The sequence below is a fragment of the Cupressus sempervirens genome, chromosome 2 (assembly GCF_028749045.1).
Source record: "Cupressus sempervirens isolate cs-2001-9-10 chromosome 2, ASM2874904v1, whole genome shotgun sequence".
In the NCBI taxonomy this organism is placed as follows: domain Eukaryota; kingdom Viridiplantae; phylum Streptophyta; class Pinopsida; order Cupressales; family Cupressaceae; genus Cupressus; species Cupressus sempervirens.
The window spans coordinates 497969365-497996173 of NC_143119.1; the positions used below are offsets into that span (position 1 = coordinate 497969365).

Here is a 26809-nt window from a genome sequence, read left to right on the forward strand (position 1 = left end):
GATTCAATATATATCAGATGCATTGAAAATATATATATATATATATATATATACTGTGCATTTCATAACTTAGAATAAAATTTTGAAGTGACAATTCATTTTACAAGTATTATGCATTTGGCTCTTAAGACCTATTAATTTTCTAGGATGATAAAACCATACTACTAACATTTATGTACACTTCAAAAAAGAAAGAAATTTAGGTGGAAATGAAATGAAGTTGTATATGAGTAGAGAAAATGTATACATCAACCTTGTTGTAGGTCTACATTTTCCTCACTGGAAAATGTATGAGGAATGACTAAATAACTTTCCCTTATTATAGTCCCTTAAAATATTTAGGGAATATACTCAGAACCTGGTCATAAAGAAATAAATGAATAATAATTTAATGTGCAATAGATAAGAAAACACAATGATAGGAAACCAACCCAAGGACTTAACTAGGTATCTATACCTATGACCACTCACCTTGATGGACATTGAACAATCAACATCAAAGTTGATTCACATGACTAGAGGGTGCCTTACAATTTAACCTACATTTAATATACATATATTAAAAAGGGAAGGTTGAAATCTAAAAACATCCAAATCAATATGGTACAAAAAAAAGGTAATAATAAAGAATGCAAAAAAATAATAATAATAATAAAATTGTAGTGTTTTTTCTCTGTAAATTTAGGGCACGATAGTTTCTCCTCAACTTTTAGGTAAAATTGGTATGCCTCCTCAATATTGTTCATTCAAACCAGAATCAACATGTCTTGATTACTTAGCCTTAACCCATGAAGATAAGGGGCACTTTCTCCTTATCAGCTTTTGCATGGTTGGTTCTAATGAGAACTCGATACAACTCTTTAGTATACTCTTGAATAGATTTTCTTGCTTGCTTCAACCCTTGCATCTTCTTCAACAGATCAAGCTCATAATCCACAAGAATGAATTGTCACTTCAATTTAGCTATCATCCGATCCCATTTTGTGATTTTTTCCTTTCCCTTTCTATTTCACTTCAACTGAACCTCCTACCACCAGATCTTTGCATGTCCCTTTAGTTTCTCCTTTGCAAACTTGACCCTATTAGGATCCTCAATGTCTTCATACTCAAAGTATTCCTCTAGTTCATTGATCCAATCAACCAACTCCTCTGGGTTAAGATTTCCCAAAAATGTGGGAACCTCAAACTTAGATCTTTTTCCAATCTTGGAGATAGCCCTAAAAAGCCTCTCTTCCTCTATGTTTAGAATTGTCTCTGCTTCGGCATTTTCTTCTACTTTTTCCTCATCCTCACTTTCATCTCTTATGGGAATTTTTGTTCCTCTGTGCATTTTTTTTTCCAATTCTTGCATTTATCTTTGGAGGGCTCAGAAACCCTCAAGTGTAACACCTATAGCTCTTCTACCATGCTCTCTTCATGGAGGTATTTTTGCACTTTCGCTGAAACCCTAGTGCAAACTACCTTACAATAAATGATCTATCTACATGCTTAGCCTAAACCATGGTCCTAATGCAAACTGCCTCACAATTGGTGATTTGTTCACACACTCAAGAACTGTAGCTCTGATACAATAGTAAATGTAGGAACAAGCTATGGACTTCTTATTTGTACCAAAAATGTGAGATTATAGAATTCACAAGTATAATATGCTAACCCACCTGGGCACCTTCATTACAGTAATATGCAAGACAAGCTACGAACTATCACCCAGAGTTGTCCTAGACAATGTTCAGGCCTTTCTTAAATAGGAAATTTTATGTCACTTGGGAAGGTTCTAGATGGTCAAACTTAATACCTAGGGCCGAAAAACCCTAACAATACATATAGAGTCAGCTAAATACATTTTTGAAAAATTATTTTAGAAATTTTGGCAGCCCAACTTCTAAAGGCCATAACTCTTGAAATGTTGCTCTGATTGGCCATTATAACCACTTTTTAGAAATGCCAACTCCTAATCTACAAGCTTGGAACTGTGCAAGCGCCCTTCCATTGAGTTTTTGGACCTCATCCGAGCACTCTAAGGCCTTCAATAGTGAGCCTGAAGGTTTTTCAACCAAATTTTCCACCAAAAATATGCAATAATTTCTCTGATACTTAAGCTAGAGCAATAAGATTTGTATGGTAAGCTTATAACTGTAAAATGAACCTTCCTGTAGAAAATGAGAACATTTCGAGCTCATATGACAGACTTACTAAAAATACCAATTTCCCATTAATAGTAGCCACCCTATCTTCTAGTCCTTCTTAAAATAGAAAAGATTGAAATGAAAATATTTTTGGGTAATGCAAGATTGCTCTTACACCCAGGATGTTCTTGCATCAAAAATCAACAACTGGTAACCTTCGTAGGTTAATCCTTATGCCTCATTAGATAGGTAGATTTGGTCTTTTGTGACTTAAACATCATAGTTGATCCTAAGGTTAGGTTAGATTCATCAAATCCTTCCATCATTTAATTTCCTCCTTCTTCTAGATAATTCTCAAAACTTCTTTTATAATCCATGCCTACAATTCTCAAATATGGTTTCACTTGCATTGAATTTCCTAGTCCATCAATACTCATCCTTCACGCACTTTGACCAGTCCAAAAAATTCAACTATGTTAGCAAGGAATCTCAATTCCTTCACAAAATAAGAAATACTGACACTTGGCCAAAATGGTGTTCCTTGGCCTCAATTAACACTAGATAGCTTGGTCACCACTAAGCTTTTGTTGCTTGGATTCTACTATCTTTGCTCAATATAATTCTTTTGATACTCAGTCTTTATTGGTGCTTGGTCAACACTATATTCACTCAACTTCTATTATTAACTTGGTCGACACTAGAATAACTCGGCTTCAAATTTAAGTTCCTTAATCTTCTATCTATAGCTTGGTTTAGCCTATACATTTGGTCTTCTATTAATCATCTCAACTAGGATTTAATTTAACTACCTTGTCCACTTAGTGATATGATTAAACAACACATTATCTTGTCTAGGTCCAACTAATCAAGTACCCATTGTAATTCCATGTAACTCAACCTTTCCACTAGGTATTCTTGTTATCTATTCTTTTCAAATTCTCTTGATCAATCATCTTGATATGGCACTCTACTCGGGTAGAAATTGTCTCACCAGTAAGGTTTGACATCAATAACAACATAACAATTATTCTAATTGTAGTTTCCAACATGTTTTTCATGAATCTCCCCCTCTTCTAGAGACTATGCCCTAACAGAATTAGGAACGACTAAAATATTCTCTAGAATATCCTGAGGGGAGTTGGAAGATCCCGCTTCTTCCATGCTTCTCATCCCTTCCTCCTCCTTTTTGATATCCTCCTGTGGGTGGTTCTTTGTGCAAGGTTTATCATCTCCTTTAGTAACATAGGTATTCCCCTCTTATAAATGAACAACATGCTCCTTTGACTCTTGACCGTCCTTATTGAGAGTAGCGTCTTTCTTCTCTTCATTTCTTAAAGAATTTTCATTCTTTATCCATTCCTTTTTATGGGCTTTCTCTTTAGCAATGAAGAAGGGGTACAACTTTGTAATATGTCCATCCTTCTTACAATGAAAACAACCAAATGAACACTTTCAAAATCAAGTTTTTGAACCCACTTATTGAGCTTAGAATGGATTTCAATAATCTTTGGTATATCCTTGTCTTGTTCTATCCCAACAAAAATTCTAGTGTATATCATCCTTCTATGTGATGTTCTAATCGGGTCAATAGACAACAGTTCGCCAAAGGAGCCAGCATTGCCTTTGAATATATCCTCGTACTTGAATTTTAAAGGGACTTTAGAATCCTAATCTAGATGGGGGATTGAACAAACAATGAGTCATTAAGATCCAGGTTAGAAGACCTTTTTTAAAGAGTCAGAGTATCCTTACCAATCACCCTAGGACCCCCACAAAAATCCTTGTAAATTCCTCTTGGTAGGAAAAGCGGAAGGATTAAAAACCTTTTTTCCATCACTGAGAATTCCACATTAACCTTTAAATCTCATTTCTTCTTGGAAAAAACTCTAACAACATCAATATTTTGAGGATCAACAAAAATGCCCACTACAGTTTTTGTCATCAACCATATGCTATGATTAATCAACTCATCCAAGACAACCATCACAAATTTCCCCTTCTCCTTATCTAAGATATCTCTAATGTCTAGGAAACTTGATTTGACCATTGATTGAGTCTAAAAAGAGTTGACCAAGGTTTATGGAAAACTCTTTCATCTTGAGATCATAGAGGATCACAGGAAACCTTTCTAATAGCCTCCTCTTTCTTTTGGGGAATCTTTGATCTAGCATCTTTCCTCTGAAAATCTCCCTTCCCCAAGTCCTTTTGGAAACCCCCTAGGTCCCCATCCACCTGGCATGCTTCCTCCTTGCCAGAATCACCTTCTTCATAAGATCCAATAGCACCTAATGCATTTGCATCCCTCGCAAAATTTTTGCCCACTCCCAAATTTGAATGTTCTCCTCCCTCGTGAAGCATCATTCACACCCTTACTATTATTGATTTCCAAAATCATAAACTTTAATAAAGATAAAATTAATAATAGTTATTTATTTAATAATAAATTTAATAGATGTATTATTATACTAAACAGAAAAATTTAGGCTTATACACTACTCATATCTTTTTAACACTAGGTCTGGGGAGTCAAACTCAAGATAGTGTCCAAGCCAACTCACTAGCCCATCACATACTAAGAAGAAATATATTATTGCATAAATAAGAAATGATTCAAAGGAGCTACATAGTAAAAATTATAGAATACTACTCTCATTAAAATACCAAGGAAAAAATATTATATAAGATGTGTGACTCAAATCAATGCAACTATTTTTCCCCTATCATGTAGACTATATAATAGCATAGAATATTGTAATATTGATATGTACAACATTAACTTGATTCAAGCAAATAAATTTCAATAATAATAAAAATTACATAATTTTATAAATTAAAATTTTTACATGTATACTTTACAAAAATATAAACAAAGATTAGGAATTAAAAATACTTAGACATAATTGGTTCAACAAAAGAAGAAAAATAACTAATTAATCACAATGGATTGCAATAGCCTACAACAAATACTAATAATAAAATTGTATATATTACATAAGACCAAGTAAAAGATAAAGATAAATATTTTAATAAATAGGTCAGAATAGAAAATATTCAAAGTAAGAGATATTTTTTTTCAAAAATGTATTATTTTGAATAGAATATAATGAAATCCGTCAACTTATTTAATCAATCTTATTCACATTGATCTTATCTCTTAAGTGTGGAAAATAAATGACATTTTTAACTAATTATTTATTTGATTTTAATTAAAAATAATAATTTATACTCAAATATTAATTTAATGGCTCTAGATTCATGATTTGTTCAAACCTTTCCAACAAGAGTCATTCTCTTGGCATATGACCCTATTGGGAGATTCTCCCAGAATTCCCTTCAAGTTTTTTCATTACCAGAATTCCCTTGCATTCTTTTAGATAGAAGATTTTATTTACTTTGTGAAAGGATAGAAATTATGTTTTGTTCACTCACAGTTTTATTGATATTAATGTCTCTATCTACACAAGGCTTGTATATGTAGTAATGTAATGATGTATATGTAGTAATGTAATGATGTAGATTCAAGTACAAAATGGAAAGGTTGTTCTATAGGTTGCCCACCTCCAAGAATTGTTGAACCATTAGGGTAATGCGTCAGGTATAGTTGATAGTGTCACTAGATTTTGTCTCCATGGAATGCACTTCACCCCATGGTAGCCGATGGGGTCGCAGTTCCTCTACTTGACATTAACAAATGTCATGTTCTCAAGTTCCCCACTGTTCTTCCAGTGATGGATTTGGTGGTCGACATTGTCTATCTGTCTCTACATGGTGGGGTTCTAGTTGGTCCTTGGTTTCTCCTCCTGCTATTCCTATCGATTCTAGTTGGCTATCCTGTAGTAGATACCCAAAACGGTCATTCCCCCACCTAGATTTGGCAATTTTTCCTCCCAGGGAGGATGGAGAGAAAGATAAAGATAATGTTGCTACTACTGATGGAAGGTGGGCTCTCACTGAACCACCCACTAACCTCTCTAATGTGCTTTAATATTTTAATTAATAGAAAGGGACTATTCATCAAAAATGATTAATTTAATTAACCTAAATTATAATCACTAGAATATAAAGATAATGAAAAAGCGGAAATAATTCATTTATAACTTAGTTTACCTTTTCTTATGAATATTCTCTACTATAATCTTATTCTTGATGTTTATCTTTTTCAATGATAATATGGATGTGTATTTGCATTATGGTAATCCATTTTACAATCTCGAAAGAATGTTGGCTACCCCTTATTCTCCTTTTTTGTACATGCACAATGCATGCCACTTTCCTTTGTAAACTTCTTTTATCAATCAAGACATTTTTTAATATGGATTTATTTATTTTAAATACTCACTTTTTGATAAATTTATCATTAACTTTTTTAATAAATGATAACAATATTAAAGGCACAAACAGAAGAAATATAACTATAGAATATGTTGCACTTTCTTAAATTTTATTTGATCAAACTAAACAATAATCCTATTATTAGTATTTGCCATGATTGCAATCAGTTGTGCCTTACTCATTATTATTTTTATTTGAACCAATTAGAAGTAATTATTTTTATTGTTTCATTTTTGTTTACATTTTTCTAAAGTGTAGATGTGAATACTTTACAAATATTCAAAATTAATTTTCTTAACATTGATTTTCTATTACGCTTGGGGTCTTATATAGCAAATTTTTGGGGAACACTAACCAATTATTAAAAATTCTTAAGTGCTTCAACTTTTTATTTCTACAAATCATAATATAATTTGAAAGAGTGCAAAATGTATATCTTTAAAATATTATATGTCTTAATATACCCTCTCTCTATATCTATATAGTATATCACATTTTTATTAAAATAATATATAAATTAAATATAAAAGTTAATGTGTAATTTTTTTATAAAATATAATTACAAAATTTTCTATTAAATTTATTATTCTATAAATAAATATTCTAATGAAAATTTATTTTGATATAATTTTTCTAATTTCATCTTTTAATAAAAATATTCCTTATACTTCATTAAATTCTTTTTACATTTAATGTTAGAATTACAACCAACTAATTTTTTTCTGTAATCGTTGAACGTATATCATCTATTAAAATCATATCTTATTATAACTAATTCAATTATATATGAAACTATAATTACAATTACAATAAATAATCTCACTGCATAGCACTTGTTCAATATATAACCTTTCTCCACTATAATATAGAATTGTAAAAAGTGCGTCCTTTGATTGTACATTCTCATATAAAGGTATGAAACTCTCAAGAAAGTATTCAAGCTTTATTATATTAGTTTGGAAATGGATGAGGTTACAACTTTCAATTTTGTTTGGGTGTTATGGCAGTCTTCAATTAACTAGTACATATTTCTAGTTTACTATTGATGACAATGAAGTATTTTTAAATTTATATAGATGTATTTTTTTAATCCTAATTTATAAGAGAGAATAGTATAATATTTAAAAGATAGGTAGTAAAAAGGTATTTTTACAAATTTTATTTGTGATAACAAAGGCATAAAGTCTAAACATTTCTTTTGTAAATAATAATACTAATAGGGGAGATCGGTCCTAATTATTGAGAGTGTGATCTTTTGTACGAATGTTATCTACAGCTTATTGAGCATGAATTATAAATAGAAATGTATTCATTAAAAATATGGTACATGATATTAAATAATGTATTACTTGTATATGATAAAATTCTCTTGGTTTTACATTATTTCAGCCCCTTACATATTCCCCTTGTGGATCCCCTCACTTCTTCAACTTAAACTAACCCTGCTTCTTTCTTACTTGCTTCCTCTAAATTAGTATACTCTTCCTTTCCCTTGGTTTCTCATATTTCTTGTGGCTTTCTTGATCTCCTTTATCCTTTTGTTAATAGCCTTCCTAAGACTCGAGCCCCATCAGGCTGCCCTAGGCATAGAATGTAGAATTCTCGACAACTTACCACACATAAATTAAGGAATGGTGTAAACATTAGAAAGAGAATTGAGAGAAACGTATATTCAAATAGTACCCTAATAAATGGGGGTGCCCCATTCAAAATGTGGGTAGAAGACAAGTTTTTAATTGTAGCAAGGGTTTGGATGTAGCCTATAATACTAAGGCCTCTAATGATGGTAGAACTATGGAGATGCCTCCTAGTGGAGAAGGGAACAAGAGTCACCTTTGACTCTTTCTATATTCATCATCAAGTCTATAGAGTATTTGGATGAGGATATTTTTGTCATTAAGAAAGATAATGACCCCATCACCCCCCTCAATGATGTTTCTGTTGATGTTTCTCCATCAAATACCCATCCCCTTATATACTTCCTTATAGGACTATCAATATCATTGACCTTAGTGTCCAAGACTATAGTCCAAACCTATGGAGTGGTGCTAAGGATTTTTTCATGGAAGGTGACTCTCAAGTCCACCCTTCACAAATATAGTTGAAGAGGAAATGATGGAGGTTGGAAATAAAATAGCCAAAGGTAAAAAACATATTAAGAAAAATAGAAAAAAGACTAACTATATGCCTCTGAGGGAGTATCAAGTGCTTGAGTTTAAGAGGAAGAGAGGAAGCCTAGCAGCTTTTCAACCAAAAATTATAAAACTAATGTAACTCCTTGTTAGGCAACCCAAGAGGAAACGTTATTCTAGCCCAAGAAATAGGTATTTTTTTAAATAACACATGCAAACTCTCTGAAAAAAGTGCAATAGTGCGTAGACAGTACAAAGATACAAGTTAACATCTAAGTAACAACACATCTTCTAAGTGTCCTTGTTAGTCCTAAGGAGTCATATTACTACAAGGGGGGCGAATCAATTTTCAACCAAATAATCATCTTTTCAACTTCTTAAACCTTTATCTCATGAATAACTTAATGGTAGCACATAAAAGAATTCAACACATAAAGCCATCCAAAAGATTGACATAGAAATGTTTCTATCATGAAAACCTAACCTAGGTGAAAATTGTAATGGGGATTAGTACCCACAAATTGTGCTCTCTTCTAAATACCCTATTAGAAGGTATAAAGACATCATTAGGTGTCACTCTATTAGGGGATTTACCTCTATCCCTATGAGGAGTAACCTAGTTAAAGGATTTGAAACACTAATTAAAGTGCTACCCTATTAAAGGATTTACAAAAAAGGACCTATTAGGATCCACTTAGTTAAGGAATTTTGACCACTATAATTATTAGGGAACAAGATAAAGAATGAACTGTAGAATTTCACTACCTCTGCGTAATCAAATCCACTAAAGCTCAAATTCACTTAACTTTCTTTGGGTTGGATTATACCTTGCACTTCTTCACTGTACTTCCTTGACCATGATCAAAAAAACAAACTATTTAACCTTTACTAGTATTGTACTTTTCAACTCCACCACCTTAATCAAGCCCTATAATTTGAAATAAATATGTATTTCATATATCCCACTTAGATCCAACTACCATAAGATAAATCTTAAGCCACAAAATATGTTTACACGATTGCATCAACCAATTCATAGAATTATGTGCTAGAGATCAAACATGTTCTAACAAAACACTTTCTTCCTCAAGAATATTCTCCACACTTTTTCATTGGACAATGTAATGCAAGATCATCACCTCAAGTCATAAATCAACATCAGTAAATCATGACTAGGTGCATCGATCATACTACAACCTCAAAATTAATCATTGATCATCAATTTAGTTTTATTTCTCTTTAGCATGCTCATCAACTTTGTCATTGCTGGAATGATCATCTTTCCATCCATTTATTGCTTCACCTATTACACCAATGAGTTGTGGTTATAATTGTATCAACTTCATTATCTTCTTTACAACATCCTAAGATCACTCCAAGTTTCACTCATCATAGATTTGATAACCTAATCAGATCACCTATCACTTGTCACTATGTGTTCTAGTAGTTTCACTATCAATTCACCAATCATCTATATCTAGAAGCAATCAAAACATGGACTTTCTATGAATTAATTTCTCAAATGCTGCTTAAAAACTGTGAATTCAAAAATTGTTCTAATATAGGAAAAAAAGATATCTATAGAGGAAGTTGAAAAAATCAAAAGGGGAGTAGGTTTATGGAAAGGGGAAACCATCCAAATACAAGGTGCATCAGTAGAACTACTAATTCTATGGGATCCTAGGCAATTAAGTTTTGAGATTTGCATTAAAAGGAGCAACTAGTTAGAAGGATGGATTAAAAGCATTAACAATCAAAAAAAATTATTGATAAACCTATACAAATCAATAATTATAACTGGTAAAAAAGTTGTCTAGAACAAAATTAGATCTCTACTTGATCAAAAAGGTAACAAAGAATTCATACTAGGAGGAGTTTTTAATGCAAAACCATATAGAATGCAAAAGCAGGGGTGGTTCTTATGAACCATAATCCCTCAAAGACTTTAAATATTGGGTTAATAATATAACATATTAGATATCCAAATGAAGAATGGGAATTGCACATGGAACAACAAGAGGGAAGTCACTAATTTGATAGCATGAAAATTGGATAGATTTCTCTTGAAAGGAGATTTCAATGCCTTTAATTATTCACTTTCTGCATCTATTCTAAATTTAGGTGGGTCAAATCACTTGCTAATAAGGTTAGAGATAACAAAGGAGAGTAGACCACTAAATTTACCCTTCAAATTTGAAAATATGTGGTTTCAAGATGATAATTAGTGACATGTCTAGAACAATGTGTTGGAGTTTCAAAAATACCAAGCACCAAAGTACCTAATACCAAGATTTTGAGCATAAATCTTGGTCTATGGGCTAGCTACCTCCTATTTTCAACTAAGAAAAATTCAGATCTAGATCCAACTTCAACAGAATCACAAGGATTCTCTACTCTTTAGGTTCTGCAAAACCAAGGCGCATGCACCTAAGGAATATATGGATATATGATTGGTTTATGGTTCTTAACTTTAGCATATGCTTAGTAACATCATCTTTCTATTTCATGTCTATCCCTTACAGTGGAAAATGGTCATAATTCTTCTAAAAATTTACAAATAATCCTTGACAGCAACAGCTAACAATAACATACAAGGGATTATTGTGAATAAGTGTTGACCAGCAATTCAACTCTTCATACATAAAATTAAAAATTGGTTTGATTTTAAGAATTTTCTTTATGTAACTCTTATGAATTCTTCAATATGCAAACTGAATAAATGATCAGTTCCATATCCATTGGGATTCAGAGTCTACCCAACAATTTTGACCTAATTAATTGCCTTACAATCAATTATATCAACAATTATCCCTAAAACCCATTCTTATGAATATCCTTCTCATATTGCTAGAAATCATATCACTTTATTGAAGCATTTACTTAATTCCTTGAATTAAAAGCAACAACAAACTGATATGCAACATATCCTAGTTGCATTAAATTTCATAAACCTTGCTTATACAATTTTAAGATAACCAGTACATAACAATGGAGATAGAAGCTAGAGAAAAAGATATGGTAGAATACTATTCATGTATTAATTCTCTTTGAAAATTATACAGTGCTAATGTAAACTTATAGTAACTCAAGACAGGAGAACATGATACTTCAATGTTCAATGTATTCTCATATTTGCAAAGATAAATACATCACATAATTAACACTAAGACTTACTGGACCAATGTAAAACTAGCATAATACTAAAATTCTACAAAAATCAAACCTCAACTCCACATCTTGGAAATCCTTTTATAGAAAGGATTGCAACAAGCTTCAGATGGGAGGACACCTGTCAAAAAATATTCAAAAACAAATACAAAACAAAGCATTCTTTGTACTTGGCCAAAATTCTAAGATGCGGTTATAAAACTAGTAGGTGGCATTTTTCAATAGGTATCTCTTTAACAAATTCTATTTGTCTTTACCTCATGTCACCATCCATGCCTTTTCTCTATTCTTTACACTTTAAACTACATCCTTTAGCTGCACTATTCATTGTCACTAGATGGAAAGGTTTTGATGTTTGCAATCAATTCCCATATGGTAATATCTATATCCACATCCAACCAAGTGACATATTTGATTGCCTACAATTCATAAGCCCTTAGTCCACTTGAAATTAGTTATGGTTTTAACTTCAATAGTTACTTTAGACATTTATGCCTCTATCTTATAAAGCATATCAACCATATCATAAACTATTGTAGCACTTGCTTCATTGTTACAAAAAGACAAAGACGTGGGATGATCAAGAATATCTTCAAAAGAGGATGACCACTCTACCTAGGCTTTCAATTTACCTTCACTATCCAAAATTGTAGGTACAAAATTAGGTGTATCTGTAGCAATTGTCTTCATCTTGTTTTGGATTAGCTCCATCTTGCCACCAATGAAAACATTCAAGTCTTTCACTTTATGAATATTTTTTCTAGTATTCACAATGGTCACCTTTCGAAAATCCTTTTTCTGAGGCAGTAGAGGAACTAGGCTATCAAAAAATTGCATGTAAGTGCCCTATGTATTAAAGAGTGGAGATAACAAAGCAATAGCCTCTGAAAATCTTTATTCTACTCCTTTTAATGCAAGGTAACTACTATGCACATTCTAAGAAACTATCTTCAATGCATTGATCTTATGAATTAGCAAGTTCCTCATTGCTCTAATCTTTTCATCCTTGCTTGCTTCTAAATTTGCTTCATCAATATTCATTGCATGGCCTGATGTTTCCCCTATTTCAGGTGCCTAGCCTTCTGCTTGTACACTTTTTTCATAGAGTTTTGTAGTAATTTTGACACTCTTCTTTAATGATGCTACTTCTATTTCTAGCTTGATAGTATTCTATTTTAAGACAAAAAAAAATTTCATTTCCTCTTCATAGCTTCTTCTTGTCTTGATAAATCTCTCATATGTTTTCTCCAACTGAGCTTGAAGAGTATCCATCTTGTTTTCATTCATCAATGCTAATGAAGTATGCATCCCATACAATTAATCACTGGAAGTGGACTGTACATGCCAAAAAATAACATTCCCCCTAGGGGATTCTTTGATTTCCATAAGGGTAGGTTTATCATGCTATGGAGCTAAACTCCAAATCATCATTGTTTGAGCATCTATATTGAAACATGACCCTCTCAGTTCTCCAAATTGATTTTCATCTTTAAATGAAATTGTTCTTTCATGTCTCCTCATTTGATCTAACAGAAAGGATGAATTGAGATCCCATCCTAGGAATATAATCATACCACTCCTTGTCACCAAATCTTTGGCCTCCTCAACAATAATTGCCTCACTGGCAGGATCATATTCTTGTAGTTTTTTCACAAGTCCAGAAACTACTTCTTATGAATCTCATGGCTTCATTTACATTTAAGTTCATTCTACTTTATTTTAAATAAAAAGCTCATAAACTCTTCATATTTTATAAAACTATCATCCCTCATGAACTCATGAGCTTCAACAAATCTGGCATCTATAATATGAGCTTCTAGTTGTAGTTTCTTTTCTCTCTACTCATCTTCTTATGCTTGAGATATTAAATATCTTTTTCTTATATCATCAAAGTACTTATTACCCCTTAGCAAAATTTGGAGGGCTTTCTATTGGGCATTCTCTAGCAATCCAATCATCTTTTGCCCTTATTTCTCCATTCTACCCATTCAGAACTTCCAGGAACATCAACCTTAGGTTTCTCCTCATCAAGATGGACCTCAACCATAATCTCATCATTTGAATATTTTAGGTTAATATTTTTCCTAATTTCCTTAAGGACCTGAGATACCAATTCATCAAAATTTGCCACACATTTGTCCAATCTGGACCAATAGTCTTCATCAAGATAAAACCCTTTGAATGATGGATTTTCTTTTTTCATTTCATAGTCAAATGAAAATATCCTTATATTTTTTCATCCTATCCCTACAAATATCCTCATTTATCCTATCAGTAATAATATCTTCTTCCCATATAGGTTTTTTAGGAGGAAAGTTATATTTGTAAGAATTTTCCTTAGAGCAAAATTCACCCTAGACCAAGGAACTCAAACATAAGCACAACAGTAGACCAAAGAGAGTATGATTAGAATGACAATATAATATTCATTCAATATGGATTAAAGTACACTAGGAGTTTCTATATATAAAGGCCTTTGGAATGCTTCTAGAATGCATAGGAATTAGTAACATGATAAGTCATACAACCAGGCACATGTCCACCAAATATGGGTTATCCTCCGTTAAGCATAGAAGTAAGTGTGATGATGAGAGGATAAGCCTACAATGGTGTAGCATGCAAAATAATGTTGTAGACACCATGTGCTAAATTAGGAGTGCTTACTCTAGTGTTGTCAACATGACAACTCATAAGAGTACGCAAACTCTTAAGTGTCTCACCAAATAAATAATAAAATAATGCATTAAACTAAGTAAACTTAAGTAAAGTGTAAATAGTAAATACTTATTTACACCAACACCCCACCTTAAGTGCAACTTAGGGGAATGCACTTAAGCTTACGAAAGCTAGGATGAAATGAAAAATGGGTCCCAGCTACTAGGCCATGTTAGGTACCCATGTACATAATGAAATGCAATCTCTCATAAAGTAGAGAAAGAGGGAAAACATCATGGGAAAAACCCTCCCCAAAAAAGAGAGATGAAAAAAGAAAGATACATGGATGGTTGGAGTAATCAAAACCCCCCATTACAACATACATCAAGTATATACAATAGAGAAATGTGAGAAGAACACTATCCCAAAAGAGGAAAAGGTCCCCCCCCCCCACAAGAGAGAATAAGAAGATAGACAAGGTAGTCTCCCCCACCAAATGAAGAGTGTCGATCAATGATAGTTTCTCTAATGTAGAAGTTGATATAGGGATGTTGAATAATGTTCCTCCCCTTTGGAAGAAGCAATACCATAGGTACAAATGAGATGCTTCCGTTGTGTGTGGAAAGAATCCTGATGATTGATGATGTCTCTAAAACTTGCTCAACTATCCCTGTCAAGGATAAATGTAGAACCTGTCCCAAAGAACATACTATCTCCTTAGATGATAAAGAGACCTCTTGCAACTATTGTACATAAGTATCCACAATCACATCAACCTATGAAGATCGATCATGTAGAGAATGGACATGAGGATTAGAGTGAGCCCTTGCAACAACTAAAGAAGGATCTTCTCCATCAAAGAGAAGATGCATATCATCAATGATTTCCCCCAAATCCACTATGTATGACTCCACAAACAAAGTTGAAGTATTTTCTATGTAGTCATCCTCTAATGTTGGACCTAGAAGACTAGGTGTACCTTGTTGTGTTGGACCTATCACTGTGGCAATATATGCATGTGGAATATGTTGATATTGTGACCTCTCGTTGTAACTATCGATAGAACCCCACGTATCTAAATCTATTGAAGTACTATTGATGGTGTCACTATAAGTTTCCACAATGTATGAAGTGCAAAGAGGATTAGAGGATAAGCTAGGTGAACTTTCCTCAAAGTGTACATCCTTCTGCACAAAGATCTCATGTGTCTCAGGATCCATAAGTCTATATTTCTTAACACCATCTTCATATCCAATGAAGATACAATCCCTAGGTGGTGTTGCCTTGCATCCCCTAAAAGATATGTTTGCCCATGTTGGACAATTGAAGACTCTGAAGTGTGTCACAACTAGTTTTTTACCACACCATGCCTCAAAAGGTGTCTTTCCATCTAAGGCATTATGAGGAGACCTATTAGTATGAAATTGGCACTGCTGATTTCTTTGACTTCAAGTGATGGATCTAGAGACTTGGCTTGTATCATGCAACTTGCCATAGATTTAAGAGTTCGGATCCTCAATGTTGCAACATCTATCTTATGCAAACTGAATGCTGGTGGATTCTAAAGATCAATACCCTCAAGTTTGCAAAACTATTTAAGTCTTTTGTTCACATATCTGGTTTCATTGTCCATTCAAAGAACTTTGATGGCTTCCCTTGATTTCTATTCAACATGAGTCTTGAAGGCTAGAAACTTATCCAGCACTTCTTTCTTGTGATGAAGAAAGTAGACCCAAGTATACCTTGAAAATTCATCAATGAAAGTAAGTATGTAGCAGCCCTGGCTGACTGATGTTACTGCAAAAGGACTTGCTAGTACCATGTGAACCAACTGAAGAACAATTGGTGCTCTTGAAGACTTTCCTTTAGTATACTTCTCCTCTAGATGCATATCCACTAAACCTGTTGAACATTCACCTATGGAAAAGTTAATTGGTGGTAGACCTTTGACCATTTTGTTTGAGAAAAGTTGCTAAAGATAGCGGAAGAAAAGATGTCCATACCGCTCATGCCATAATTGGATTTGTGAATTGAATTGAGTCAACAAGGCTTGGGAAGGAGACTTGGGCACAATGTGGGAGAAAGAATACAACCTTTTGTCATGATTAACTTTCCTTTTAGATTGTGCACCTTTACTGAGTCAGGAAGGAACTCAACTTTGTGACCATCTCCAAGGTGAGTGATTTGGTAAATTGGAAGGAGATTAGAACTTAGGTTTGGAACATAGAGAACATATTTGAACTCTCCATTTTCCATCTCCACATTTTATTTTCCTTCAACTTCCATTTTTGTATCATCTCCCACAAATATGTGCGGTACCTTTGACTGCTTCAATGAAGAAAAATCTCCTTTTGAAGAACCCATATGATATGAGGTACCTGATTCAAGAATTCATTTTGTTGAAGAACCTAAATTTTCCATGAGTGCTTGCCCTTTGCCCTTTGAATCTGAAGAAGATCCTTTCTCCTTATAATAATTAAGTAGTGGAACATTATGTTTCTTCATGATGGTTGTCAACTCATCAATCTTTTTATAATAACACTCATGTTCTTCATGAACCACCTTCTTGGAATAAGCACACTTTTTCTTGTCCTTATTATTGTCTCCCTTATCTGAATTCGAAGACTTGCCTTATTGATTTGATTGTGGTGTTGTCTTTTCTGCATCCTCTAATTTGTTACTCTTCCATTTCTTTTTCTTACCCTTTCCTTTATTTGAAGACCGTCCAGCTGAATTTTGAGAACCCTCATTATTTTCTATCGATGCCTTATACTTTGGCAAATTGAGAATCCCCATTGATTTCAACTTATTTTCTTCTTTATCCAACACTTCAACATAATGATCAAAAGAGACTTTTTGATAGGCAAACCCTAATGTAGTCTTTGAGGTGTTATAAGTAGAAACAAAGTGGAGTACTTAGATGGTAGGTTATTATGAATGAGATAGATTAACCTATCATCTTTACTAGGACTCCCACAATCATCAAGCTTCATTCTTAATTCATTCACCTTTATGATAAAATCATGTATGGAATCTAAGGAGACAAGCTCATCTTCATTTTTGAAAACATCTTCCTCAGAAACTTTACCATATAGGTTTTGGAGGGTATCCCAAGCTTCCTTGGATGTACGAGACTTATGAATCTAATATATGATCTTGTCTTCAACCCCCAAACAAATATCACCTAGGGCTTTCCTATCCATTATTTTCTAAATAGTGATTTCACTGGTAGATACTTGATCACATGTTGGTTTAGGAAGGGTACCATCTACATATTGAGAAACACCTTTATGCATTAAATGACACCACATTTTAATGGACCATGTAGCATAGTTATGTGGAGTTCATTTTGGAAACTTAAAATTGCCCATGATGCAGAAAATAAAAGAAAAATAGCAAGAAAAGAGGAGAAAAACACCAAGAACACCCCCCCTTTTCACTCAATCAAGAAACACACCCCCCCCCCCCCCCCAAAAGAGATGATTTTGGCACTTTATATGTAGTGCATTTACAATGGCCACTTGCCAATTTTGGCCTTAGTGGACTTCTAATTTTTATTTTTACAACCTCATTATGGAGTTTAAAACAAAAACATTACAATGTATCTCAGATATACAATAATTCTAAAGATATATCAAAGTATTACAATGCAGAAAAGGATCTAATTTTGAAAGTGACACTTTTGTCCACACAACCCTATAATCTAATTGCATATCTAGAAAGTAGACAAAAAATAATGCACTTTCAAAAAAAATGGAGCCTACTTTCGTGTCTTGATGAGCTCGTACAGAGCATTTGAAGTTGTAAAATGCAGGATTGAACAAGTACAGTCACCAAAAGACATAATTTCTAACAAATTCGTGCACCAGAACTAGAAAAGAGCTACACCACTAAAAATTTTAGGAAATTCTACCCAAAATCAAAAAAATTGCACCTAATTTGGAGTCCAGATGACTAAGATATGGCCTCCCAAAGTCAAATTGCAAAACTAAAAATCAATCTGGAGAGGGGTTGGATTAGCAAAAGATGGGGTTAAATTTGGTAGTCATACAGTTGTTGCAGCAGTTCAATTTTTCCCCTAGATGACGGTCAGACAGTCATCAAATTTAGGCTCATGAATTTAATGACATCAGTGTACCTGGGCCCTATGATGACATTAGCATGACATCAACACCCTACAGACTATACAGAAAAATTTGATGTGGCTTGTTGACTGTGTAGGTATGGATGGTTGACTGGATATTTGCTGACATAATGATGACTTACGACGTTGGCATGGTAGATCTCTCCACGTGTCTGTTGGAGGGTGGCTGGGTAGTAGTCCGTGTAGGTGGCTTTGATTAGGTGTCAAAAAATTCACATGATCACTGGTAAAAGTATTTCGTTTCCATAATATCGATGAATGCCAGGAAATCATCATGAGCACAAGATGCCAGTGTCAGAGGCTCTGATTGGAGCTGGGAAATAGAATACCGCTAGTGAGTTAAGTGCTCACCGGGAAATGGCTATTTATCACACATTGGTGGGAAACCCTCATGCAAAGGGTTATAAAATAAGCAGCATGTGAACATAAAACAAATGCAAGCTCACTGATATTTGTGGGGGGAGCTCACCAGATATATTGAGGCAGGTTGGATTTGCTTGTGCCAGAAAATTGGTGCCAGATGTCGTTGCCAGATAGATATTAAAGCCCGCTGATTAATTAAGAATATTCTACAGAAATAAATACGAATATTCCTTGCAGAGCCAGGGTGTCACTTCCCGGTTCTACAAAAAAAAATTCTTTGCAAGCCCAACTAGGAGAAAAAAAATTCTAAAATTTTCCACAAAAATTGTAGAAAAATATTGACGAAAAAGTAGAGAAATTAAAATTCAGATCTGAATAATAAATTAACAGATCAATTAAATGACCATACCCAAGTTGCAAATCGGGCCTTCAGTGCTAGTTTGCAAAAAAAATTGCCTCAAAATCAACTTTGGCCCAGCATAGGCGTATTTATAACCAATTTTCACCGAATCGACATTCTGGACACAATGGTGAGGTTCGATTTAGCTCCAAATGCTCCTAATTTATGTAGATTCTCTAGATTTGGGTTGAGGTCATGAAGCAACAATGGTCTCGAACGGGTATGTTAAGAGAATCTCCCCGAGCTCTGATACCATGTAAGAATTTACCTTAGGGAAAAAATCACCCAGGACCAAGGAACTCAAACACAAGCACAGTAGTAGACCAAAGAGAGTATGATCATAATGATAATATAATATTCATTCAATATGGATTAAAGTACACTAGGAGTGCATGTATATAAAGGCCTCTAGAATGCAAAGGAATCAGCAACATGATAAGTCATACAACTAGACACATGTCCACCAGATATAGGTTATCCTCCACTAAGCACAGGAGTAAGTGCAATGATGAGAGGATAAGCCTACAATGGTGTAGCACACAAAATAATATTGTAGACACCATGTGCTAAATTAGGAGTGCTTACTCTAACGTTGTTAACATGACAACTCATAAGAGTATGCAAACTCCTAAGTGTCTCACCAAATAAATAATAAAATAATGCATTAACCTAAGTAAACTTAAGTAAAGTGTAAATAGTAAATACTTATTTACACCAACAGTATCCCCTCATGTTCTTCAAGGAATGTCTGACTACATTGCATGGGTCATAAGTTCTAGCTGGCCCAATTGGAAGTTTATAATTTTTCAAAAATTCTTTGGTTTCTTAAATGGATTTTTTTCCAATTTCAAAGCCTCCTACCATAGTGCATCTACACAAGGTTCCCTTCTTGACACCTTTGCCTAAGTATTCTCTATTTAAGGAAATCAATTGCCAAAAATATTTCTACAAACCCTAACCTCTCAGGGACATACTTAGGCAGGATATAGGGTGGCTAAGGACATCTAAAGATTCTTATAACATATATTCCTCAAACAAGAAAACGCTCTCCCAATCATGTGTTAATTTCTTTCTAGCATCAAAGCACATTTTAGGTTTAACAACCTTTCTAACACTCCTAGGGATTCTTTCAATTAATAATTATATCATCTTCACAACTAGATAAACAAAAACATTATAAAAATCAATGACATTAGAATAGGGGTAAAACATTTTCCATACCCACTCTTGTGTAGATTTGAAGAAACTCTTATCAAATATATTAGCATTTTTTAACAAGATTAGGTGATGGAATTTGAAATCCTTCATTTCTCCTTGCTAAGTGGAAGTGATCTCCTTATGGATACTTTCAATAATATATATTCCACAAAATCATACCCAACATTATGATTTGGGTCTTGGATATTCAAAGCCGTGATACAATGTGCTCCTACAACATTCATGGTTCCATCTAAACCTAGGGCTTTGTTGATTCCAAACACAATATTTTGAAAGTATCTTTGGAAGAATTCCAAGGGCATGATCTTCACAATGTCTATCTTCTTTGGAATGTCTTCCATGTTCTACTTTAGCGAAGGAATGTGTTTGGTCAGATTCTTGCCCATGTAGAAACTTTTATGTTTTGTGAAATTTTCATGTCATTTCTCTATCTCAATCAACAATGACATAGGTGCACCCAAGTAGAATACCTCTATGAATGTTTCTTAATCCAAGGATAGGAAAACACTTCTATCTCTCCTATGGAATGACTTATTTCTAGGATTGTAACATTTGATTAATTCTTTTACCAAGTCCACGTCTACAAACACTTTTGGCATAATCAACTTACCCAAATTTTTGACCCAAGGTTTACATATTGGAACCTTTGTTGCTCTATTCTTGTAGAAAAACCAGAACAATTCATACCCATTTCTATTAGGAACCCCTACATCTCTACATAATACATATGGGTCTTTGAAAGAAAGATCATTTGCATTTTGGGCATTGGTGGAACTAGGCAGAATGTGCATCCATTCTTCTATGCATGTGTTGGGAACCTTTGGTGATGCATCCAGTTCTTCAATCACTACTTGTGCAATTAATTCTCCTTCCCTCTGAGCCATCTCTGCAAGTGATTCTGTTAATTTTGTATACTGAATGCTGAAGCTTAGTAAAATTCACTCTGGTACGTGAAATTCACTCAGGAAACTTAGGCGATTAAGAAAATGGTAATGAAAAGTTTCTTATCTTTCAAACTTTATTTACTTTTACAAGGGGACTGTGGCGTTAATGGAAATTAAGATCAGGACACTTGAAAACCTATCAATCCTCAAAAAGCTAAAAAAATCTACATTTTTTCATATCTTCATACATCTAGCTCATGTTCTTTTTTTCCAGCTTAGATGTGGTCGTTAAAACTACTTTCATGCTTTAAAACTGACAATTGCGATGATGCGCAGAACAACTCATCGCTCCTTCACCACAACTTTTATGTTGTTCTTGATTTTGTCTATGACCATGCGACTAGGGTTATCCTTCTACCATCTTCCACCCTCACATCTTATATTTCTAACTACTAAGTTTGTCTTGTGATGTTGTGAATGCCCTTATTTGCTCATTCACAACTCTGTTTTACTTTATAACCGTGGCGACCTGGCGATGAGCCTTTTATTTAACATTCTACACTTTAACAACTGCTTATCACTTAAGATTTTTTATGCCTATGATAATGTGTTGCTTTACATTTATACCTTATCACAATTCACAACCATTAGACTAGATGTGCACTCTAACCATGTGATGTTACGCTAAGCATTTTTCTTTGACATTTTCTTTTAACTACAACAGTTCCTTTGTTCGCGGCTTTGCATCATTATTTATTTATCCTTTATTCCTACTTGCAAAGATGTGCTCCACTGTTTCATCTAGCCTTTATCTCCTTCTCACAGCTTCACCACTTGAACTGAAACTACTACACAGACCCTTGCGAACATGCGATGGTCTTTACCTTAACCATTCTAAACCTATCTTCACTTGCTTGTAGCATTAACTAGGTAACTGGAGTTAAACGTTACAATAATGTGATGCACTACATTCGTCACCTTTACCGGGGATTATTCACTAACTCTAGCGATGGTTTGCTAGCATAAATCTTAACTGCAATGATCATTGAATCTCTCTATCACAACTTTACATATTACCACGCATTAAAACTATGTGAACCAGCAATAAGTAATTCTTCTAATGGATTGCCATCCTTTGTAATTTTGCACTGAACATCAACTTCATGTATTAACCGCATGATCATGCGATCATGGATTTATTTAACTACCTTCTTTTCTTTGTTTTTTTGCCACTTAAAAACTTAACCCAACATGCAACTCCGCGAAGATGTGACTAAATGCTTTCATTGCCTCGCTCCACTAACCTGAGGTTGTCTTGACTCAGCTGCAAGGATGCACCTTCATATAATTCTTAACCATCAAAAGCTTTTCGCAACGTCGCAACTTAGTCTTCACACTTTATCTGATTGCCTATGATGTTGTGTTGACATCTTTATTTGACTACTTCCTTTTCATTCGCATGGTCATGACTTAAGATACCTTCAATACTTTATATCTTACAACCTTACGATGTTGGTTTGGGCTTAACCATTTTCCTTCTATTGCAACATCGCCACTTGAAAAACCTCGAGTCAAAAATGACCCGCGATCATGTGCTCTTGGTTATTTTGCTCAATCACACCTCTAGCCTTGATGTTATCATAGACCACTACAAAGCCATGCTAAGCTTGGAATAGACTGTTTCACCATTTCACTACCTTGGAAATGGTTAGTTAGCAGAGCAAAGTGATGTTGTGATTATTGATACTTTGCAACATCGCGACTTAAAAGATATAAGGGATCATGAAATATAGATATAAAACTTTTAACTTAAAACCTTAGGATATAAAGATATAGCAAGGTTTTCTTATATCTCCCTTTTAAAAGGAAAATGTATTTTGAATGAATATCTATGACATAACAAAACAAAAACTTACCTCGGATTTTATTATGAAGGTTAACAAAATTCTCATGATTCTTCCTATTTTTCACAATTTTTTACAAGTTTCTAAGCAAGTGAAAAATCAGGCCAACACAATGGTGGAAGGAAGACTTATATGAAGGCTCCAAGCTTTTTTGTTTTGTATCAAAACTAAAACATGTCAAAAAAATGATGCTAGAATGGAATAGAATATATTTTTAAAATATTTTTGAAGAGAAAGTGGAAGTAGAAAAAAAATGTAGTAAACTTGGAACAAAATATAGTTAAGGTAGGAATGCATAATGAGATTTATTATAGAGAAAATTTACTATTGAAAAAACATGAAGATCTATTATTGAAAGAAGAAATTTTCTAGAGAAATCCGATTAGTAGATTGGGGCAAAAAATAAAAGTTATTCAACAACAACACAAAAGTAAGAAGGAGCATAAAAAAATAATGAAGAGTAAGAATATAGATGGAGTGGTGATAGAGGGCACTATTAAACTTAGAAAAGAGATGGTTAACTTCTACAGTGTCTCATATAACAATATAGATAGGTCTAATCTGATAGTCCAAAATAGGATGCTTAGCAACATTTCAAAAATTATAACAGAAGCGGATAATAGATTCCTTAATCAAAGTTTAACTATAAAAGAGCTTTAAAAAGCCCTTTTTGAGCTTAATCCCAATAAATCCCTAGGGCCTTATGGTTTTCAAGTAATTTTCCTCCAAAAATGTTAGCATTTCTAAGATTATAAATTGTGGGAGGCAATAGAAAACTCTAGAAGGGTAGGTCATTTTCTCACCAAAACTAATAACACCTTTCTAGCCCTAATACAAAGAAAAAAGAAAAAAGAAAACTCATAAGATCTAGGAGATTTCAAATCGATATCCCTATGTAATACAATTTATATAGTAATATCAAAGGCCATAGCCAACAAACTAAAAACTCTACTACTTAAAATAATCTCTGGTGAGCAAGTAGGCTTTGTTCCAAGTAGATCTATCTTTCATGGTATAATAACATTGCAAGAACTAGTACATTTAGTTCAACAAACAAAAGAACCATGCATGTTAATCAAGCAAGATATTTAGAAAGCTTATGACGGGGTAGATCGAAGATTCCTTTGCAAATGTTTAGAATCCTTTGGATTTTCAAGAAAATGGATCAAACTAATCTTTAATTGCATATCAGCACTTAAGATGTTAGTCCTTAGAAATGAATCTTCAGAGTGTTTCTTTGATATTTCAAGAGGATTGATGCAAGGTAATAATTTTCCCCTTTTCTTATCTTTTATTATGGTTGAAACTTTTGGGAGAAGTATTAAGAAGGTACACTTAGATGGTCAAACTTTAGGAACTAAAGTAACTAAAGGTGTAGAAATTAATGTCACCCATCAACAATTAATAGATGACATGGTCCTTCCAAGAAAAATTTGTAGACAAGAGGCCAAAATATATAAAGGAATCTTAGAGGAGTGTCAAAAATGTTAGGTAAAAAGGTCAACTCAAATCAATCATAAATAGTTTTTCTTAATTCCTAGGATAACATAACATCTAGAATCACTCAAGAGTTAGGATTCAAAATAGAGAATTTTCCTTGTAGGTACCAAGACATGCCAATTGAAAAAGGCATTATGGTATACAAAACATGGGACCTTATCTTATGTAAAATATAATAGAAATTGGAAAATTGGAAAGGGAAATGGCTTATGAATGTAGGTAGAGTGAGTATGATTAAATTGATTCTAATAGCATTATCAACATACCAAATGTCATGTATACCTCTATCCCAAGGCACAAAACAAATGATAGAAAGAAAGATCAAAGATTTTTCAGGCTGCGCACAACTTAAAAAGGAAATTAGCACTAATTAATTGAAAGAAAATATATCAACCATTAAAACAAGGATGGGTGGGTATCAAGAACTTGCAAAACCAAAATAAAACATTGGAAAAAAAAGTTGTTAGGAGATTATATACGAAAATTGATAGAAAATGAGCATGAATATTATTTAATAAGTATCTTAGGGAAGATGATATAATAACCATTATTTTTAGGACAAGAAATCCCTCAAAGGGATCAAGAGTGTGGAACTTTATTCATAATTATAGAGATACCATTCAAGATCATATAATCTGGGATATATATTAAGGGACTCGACTCTTTTTTGGGAAGATTCTAGGAGTGGATATCCTAGCATTGAGAAAACTTTAATCAATAAGAGCATAGATATTCTAAAAATATATTTGGGGGAATAAGCTTAGAGATTACATGTGTTTCCCGAATGAGAACCCAAGCTTTGGAGAGAAACGAAGGAGTTTGGGCAACACCCCACTTTCTAAAATAGGAAAAAAAAATAGTAAACATATTAGATGCTAAAGTATAAAATATAAAAAATAAACCAGACAAGTTGATATGGAGTAAATAAAATTCTATAGAATACACTGTTAAAGATGGTTACAACCTAATTTGTAAAAATATAAAATTCCCCAATCTGATTTACCCTTGCATCTAAGTTGGGCTAAAAAATGCCTCCCAAAAGAAGGAATGTTTCTATGGACAGCCATCCAAGAAAGGATATTAACAAGTTGGTTTGAAAAATTAGAGTTTGAAGGGCCTTAGAGATGTCTTTTATGTGAACAAAATTGGTAAATATTAGCCCATCTCTGGAAATACCACTTCTCTCAAGAATTTTGGCAATGGTTATTTCAAACATTAGGATGGCAATCAGTATATGCTAAAAGATTTAGAAAGTATCTCAAAGCTTAGGATAAGAAAATGGATCTTTAAAATCTCATAAAAAAATAGAAATAAGTATTACTAAAGTCACAAACAATAGGATTAAAAATAGAAGTAATTATGAAGGATATTTAAGTCAATGGGATGAAGAAGGAAAAACATCATTGAACTTACACTAATACATTATAGGTCAAGTTTCAACCTTTTATTTTGACCAAGCCCTTAATTGGCTTGTTAAATACATTTTTCTTGTTTTTATGCCCGAGTTGGTCAAAAGTTTGACCAAATTATGTTTCCCAATTTGGCCAAAATTTTGACGAAGTCGGGTTCAAATAAAAGAAAAAAGAAAAAAGTTTGTTAGTTATTTCGCCACCAGAGGAGGTTTGGATGTGTTCTATGTGCGTCGTGGGAGATATTTGAGGTGAGGTTAGTTATTGTTTGAATAGATTTTTTAATGAATGTAATTATCTAGATTTAAACTTCATCATCCATATATATACACTAAGTCATTGAGATAGAGAATCACTCAGAGTTTGAATAAGGGTAGAAACCTTCTAAATGTGAAACGAAACTTAATAGAGAATCACCATTGAAATAGAATGCTACATCAGGAAGATAAGAGAACTATCCTTACATCTTAAGGTTGTATAAGCAAGGTGAATAATATTTGTCCACAATCATTAACCTTATCATACTGCCGCAGGGAATAAGAGCAATGATATCTTTAATGTAGATTATCAATGT

At 33.4% G+C, this 26809-nt stretch overlaps 1 pseudogene; it reads left to right on the forward strand.

Annotated features, from left to right (window-relative positions):
* The window catches only part of LOC149573175 (boron transporter 4-like), a 32221-nt pseudogene extending 13464 nt beyond the window's left edge, over nucleotides 1–18757 (forward strand).
* The last annotated feature ends 8052 nt before the right edge of the window (nucleotides 18758–26809 follow it).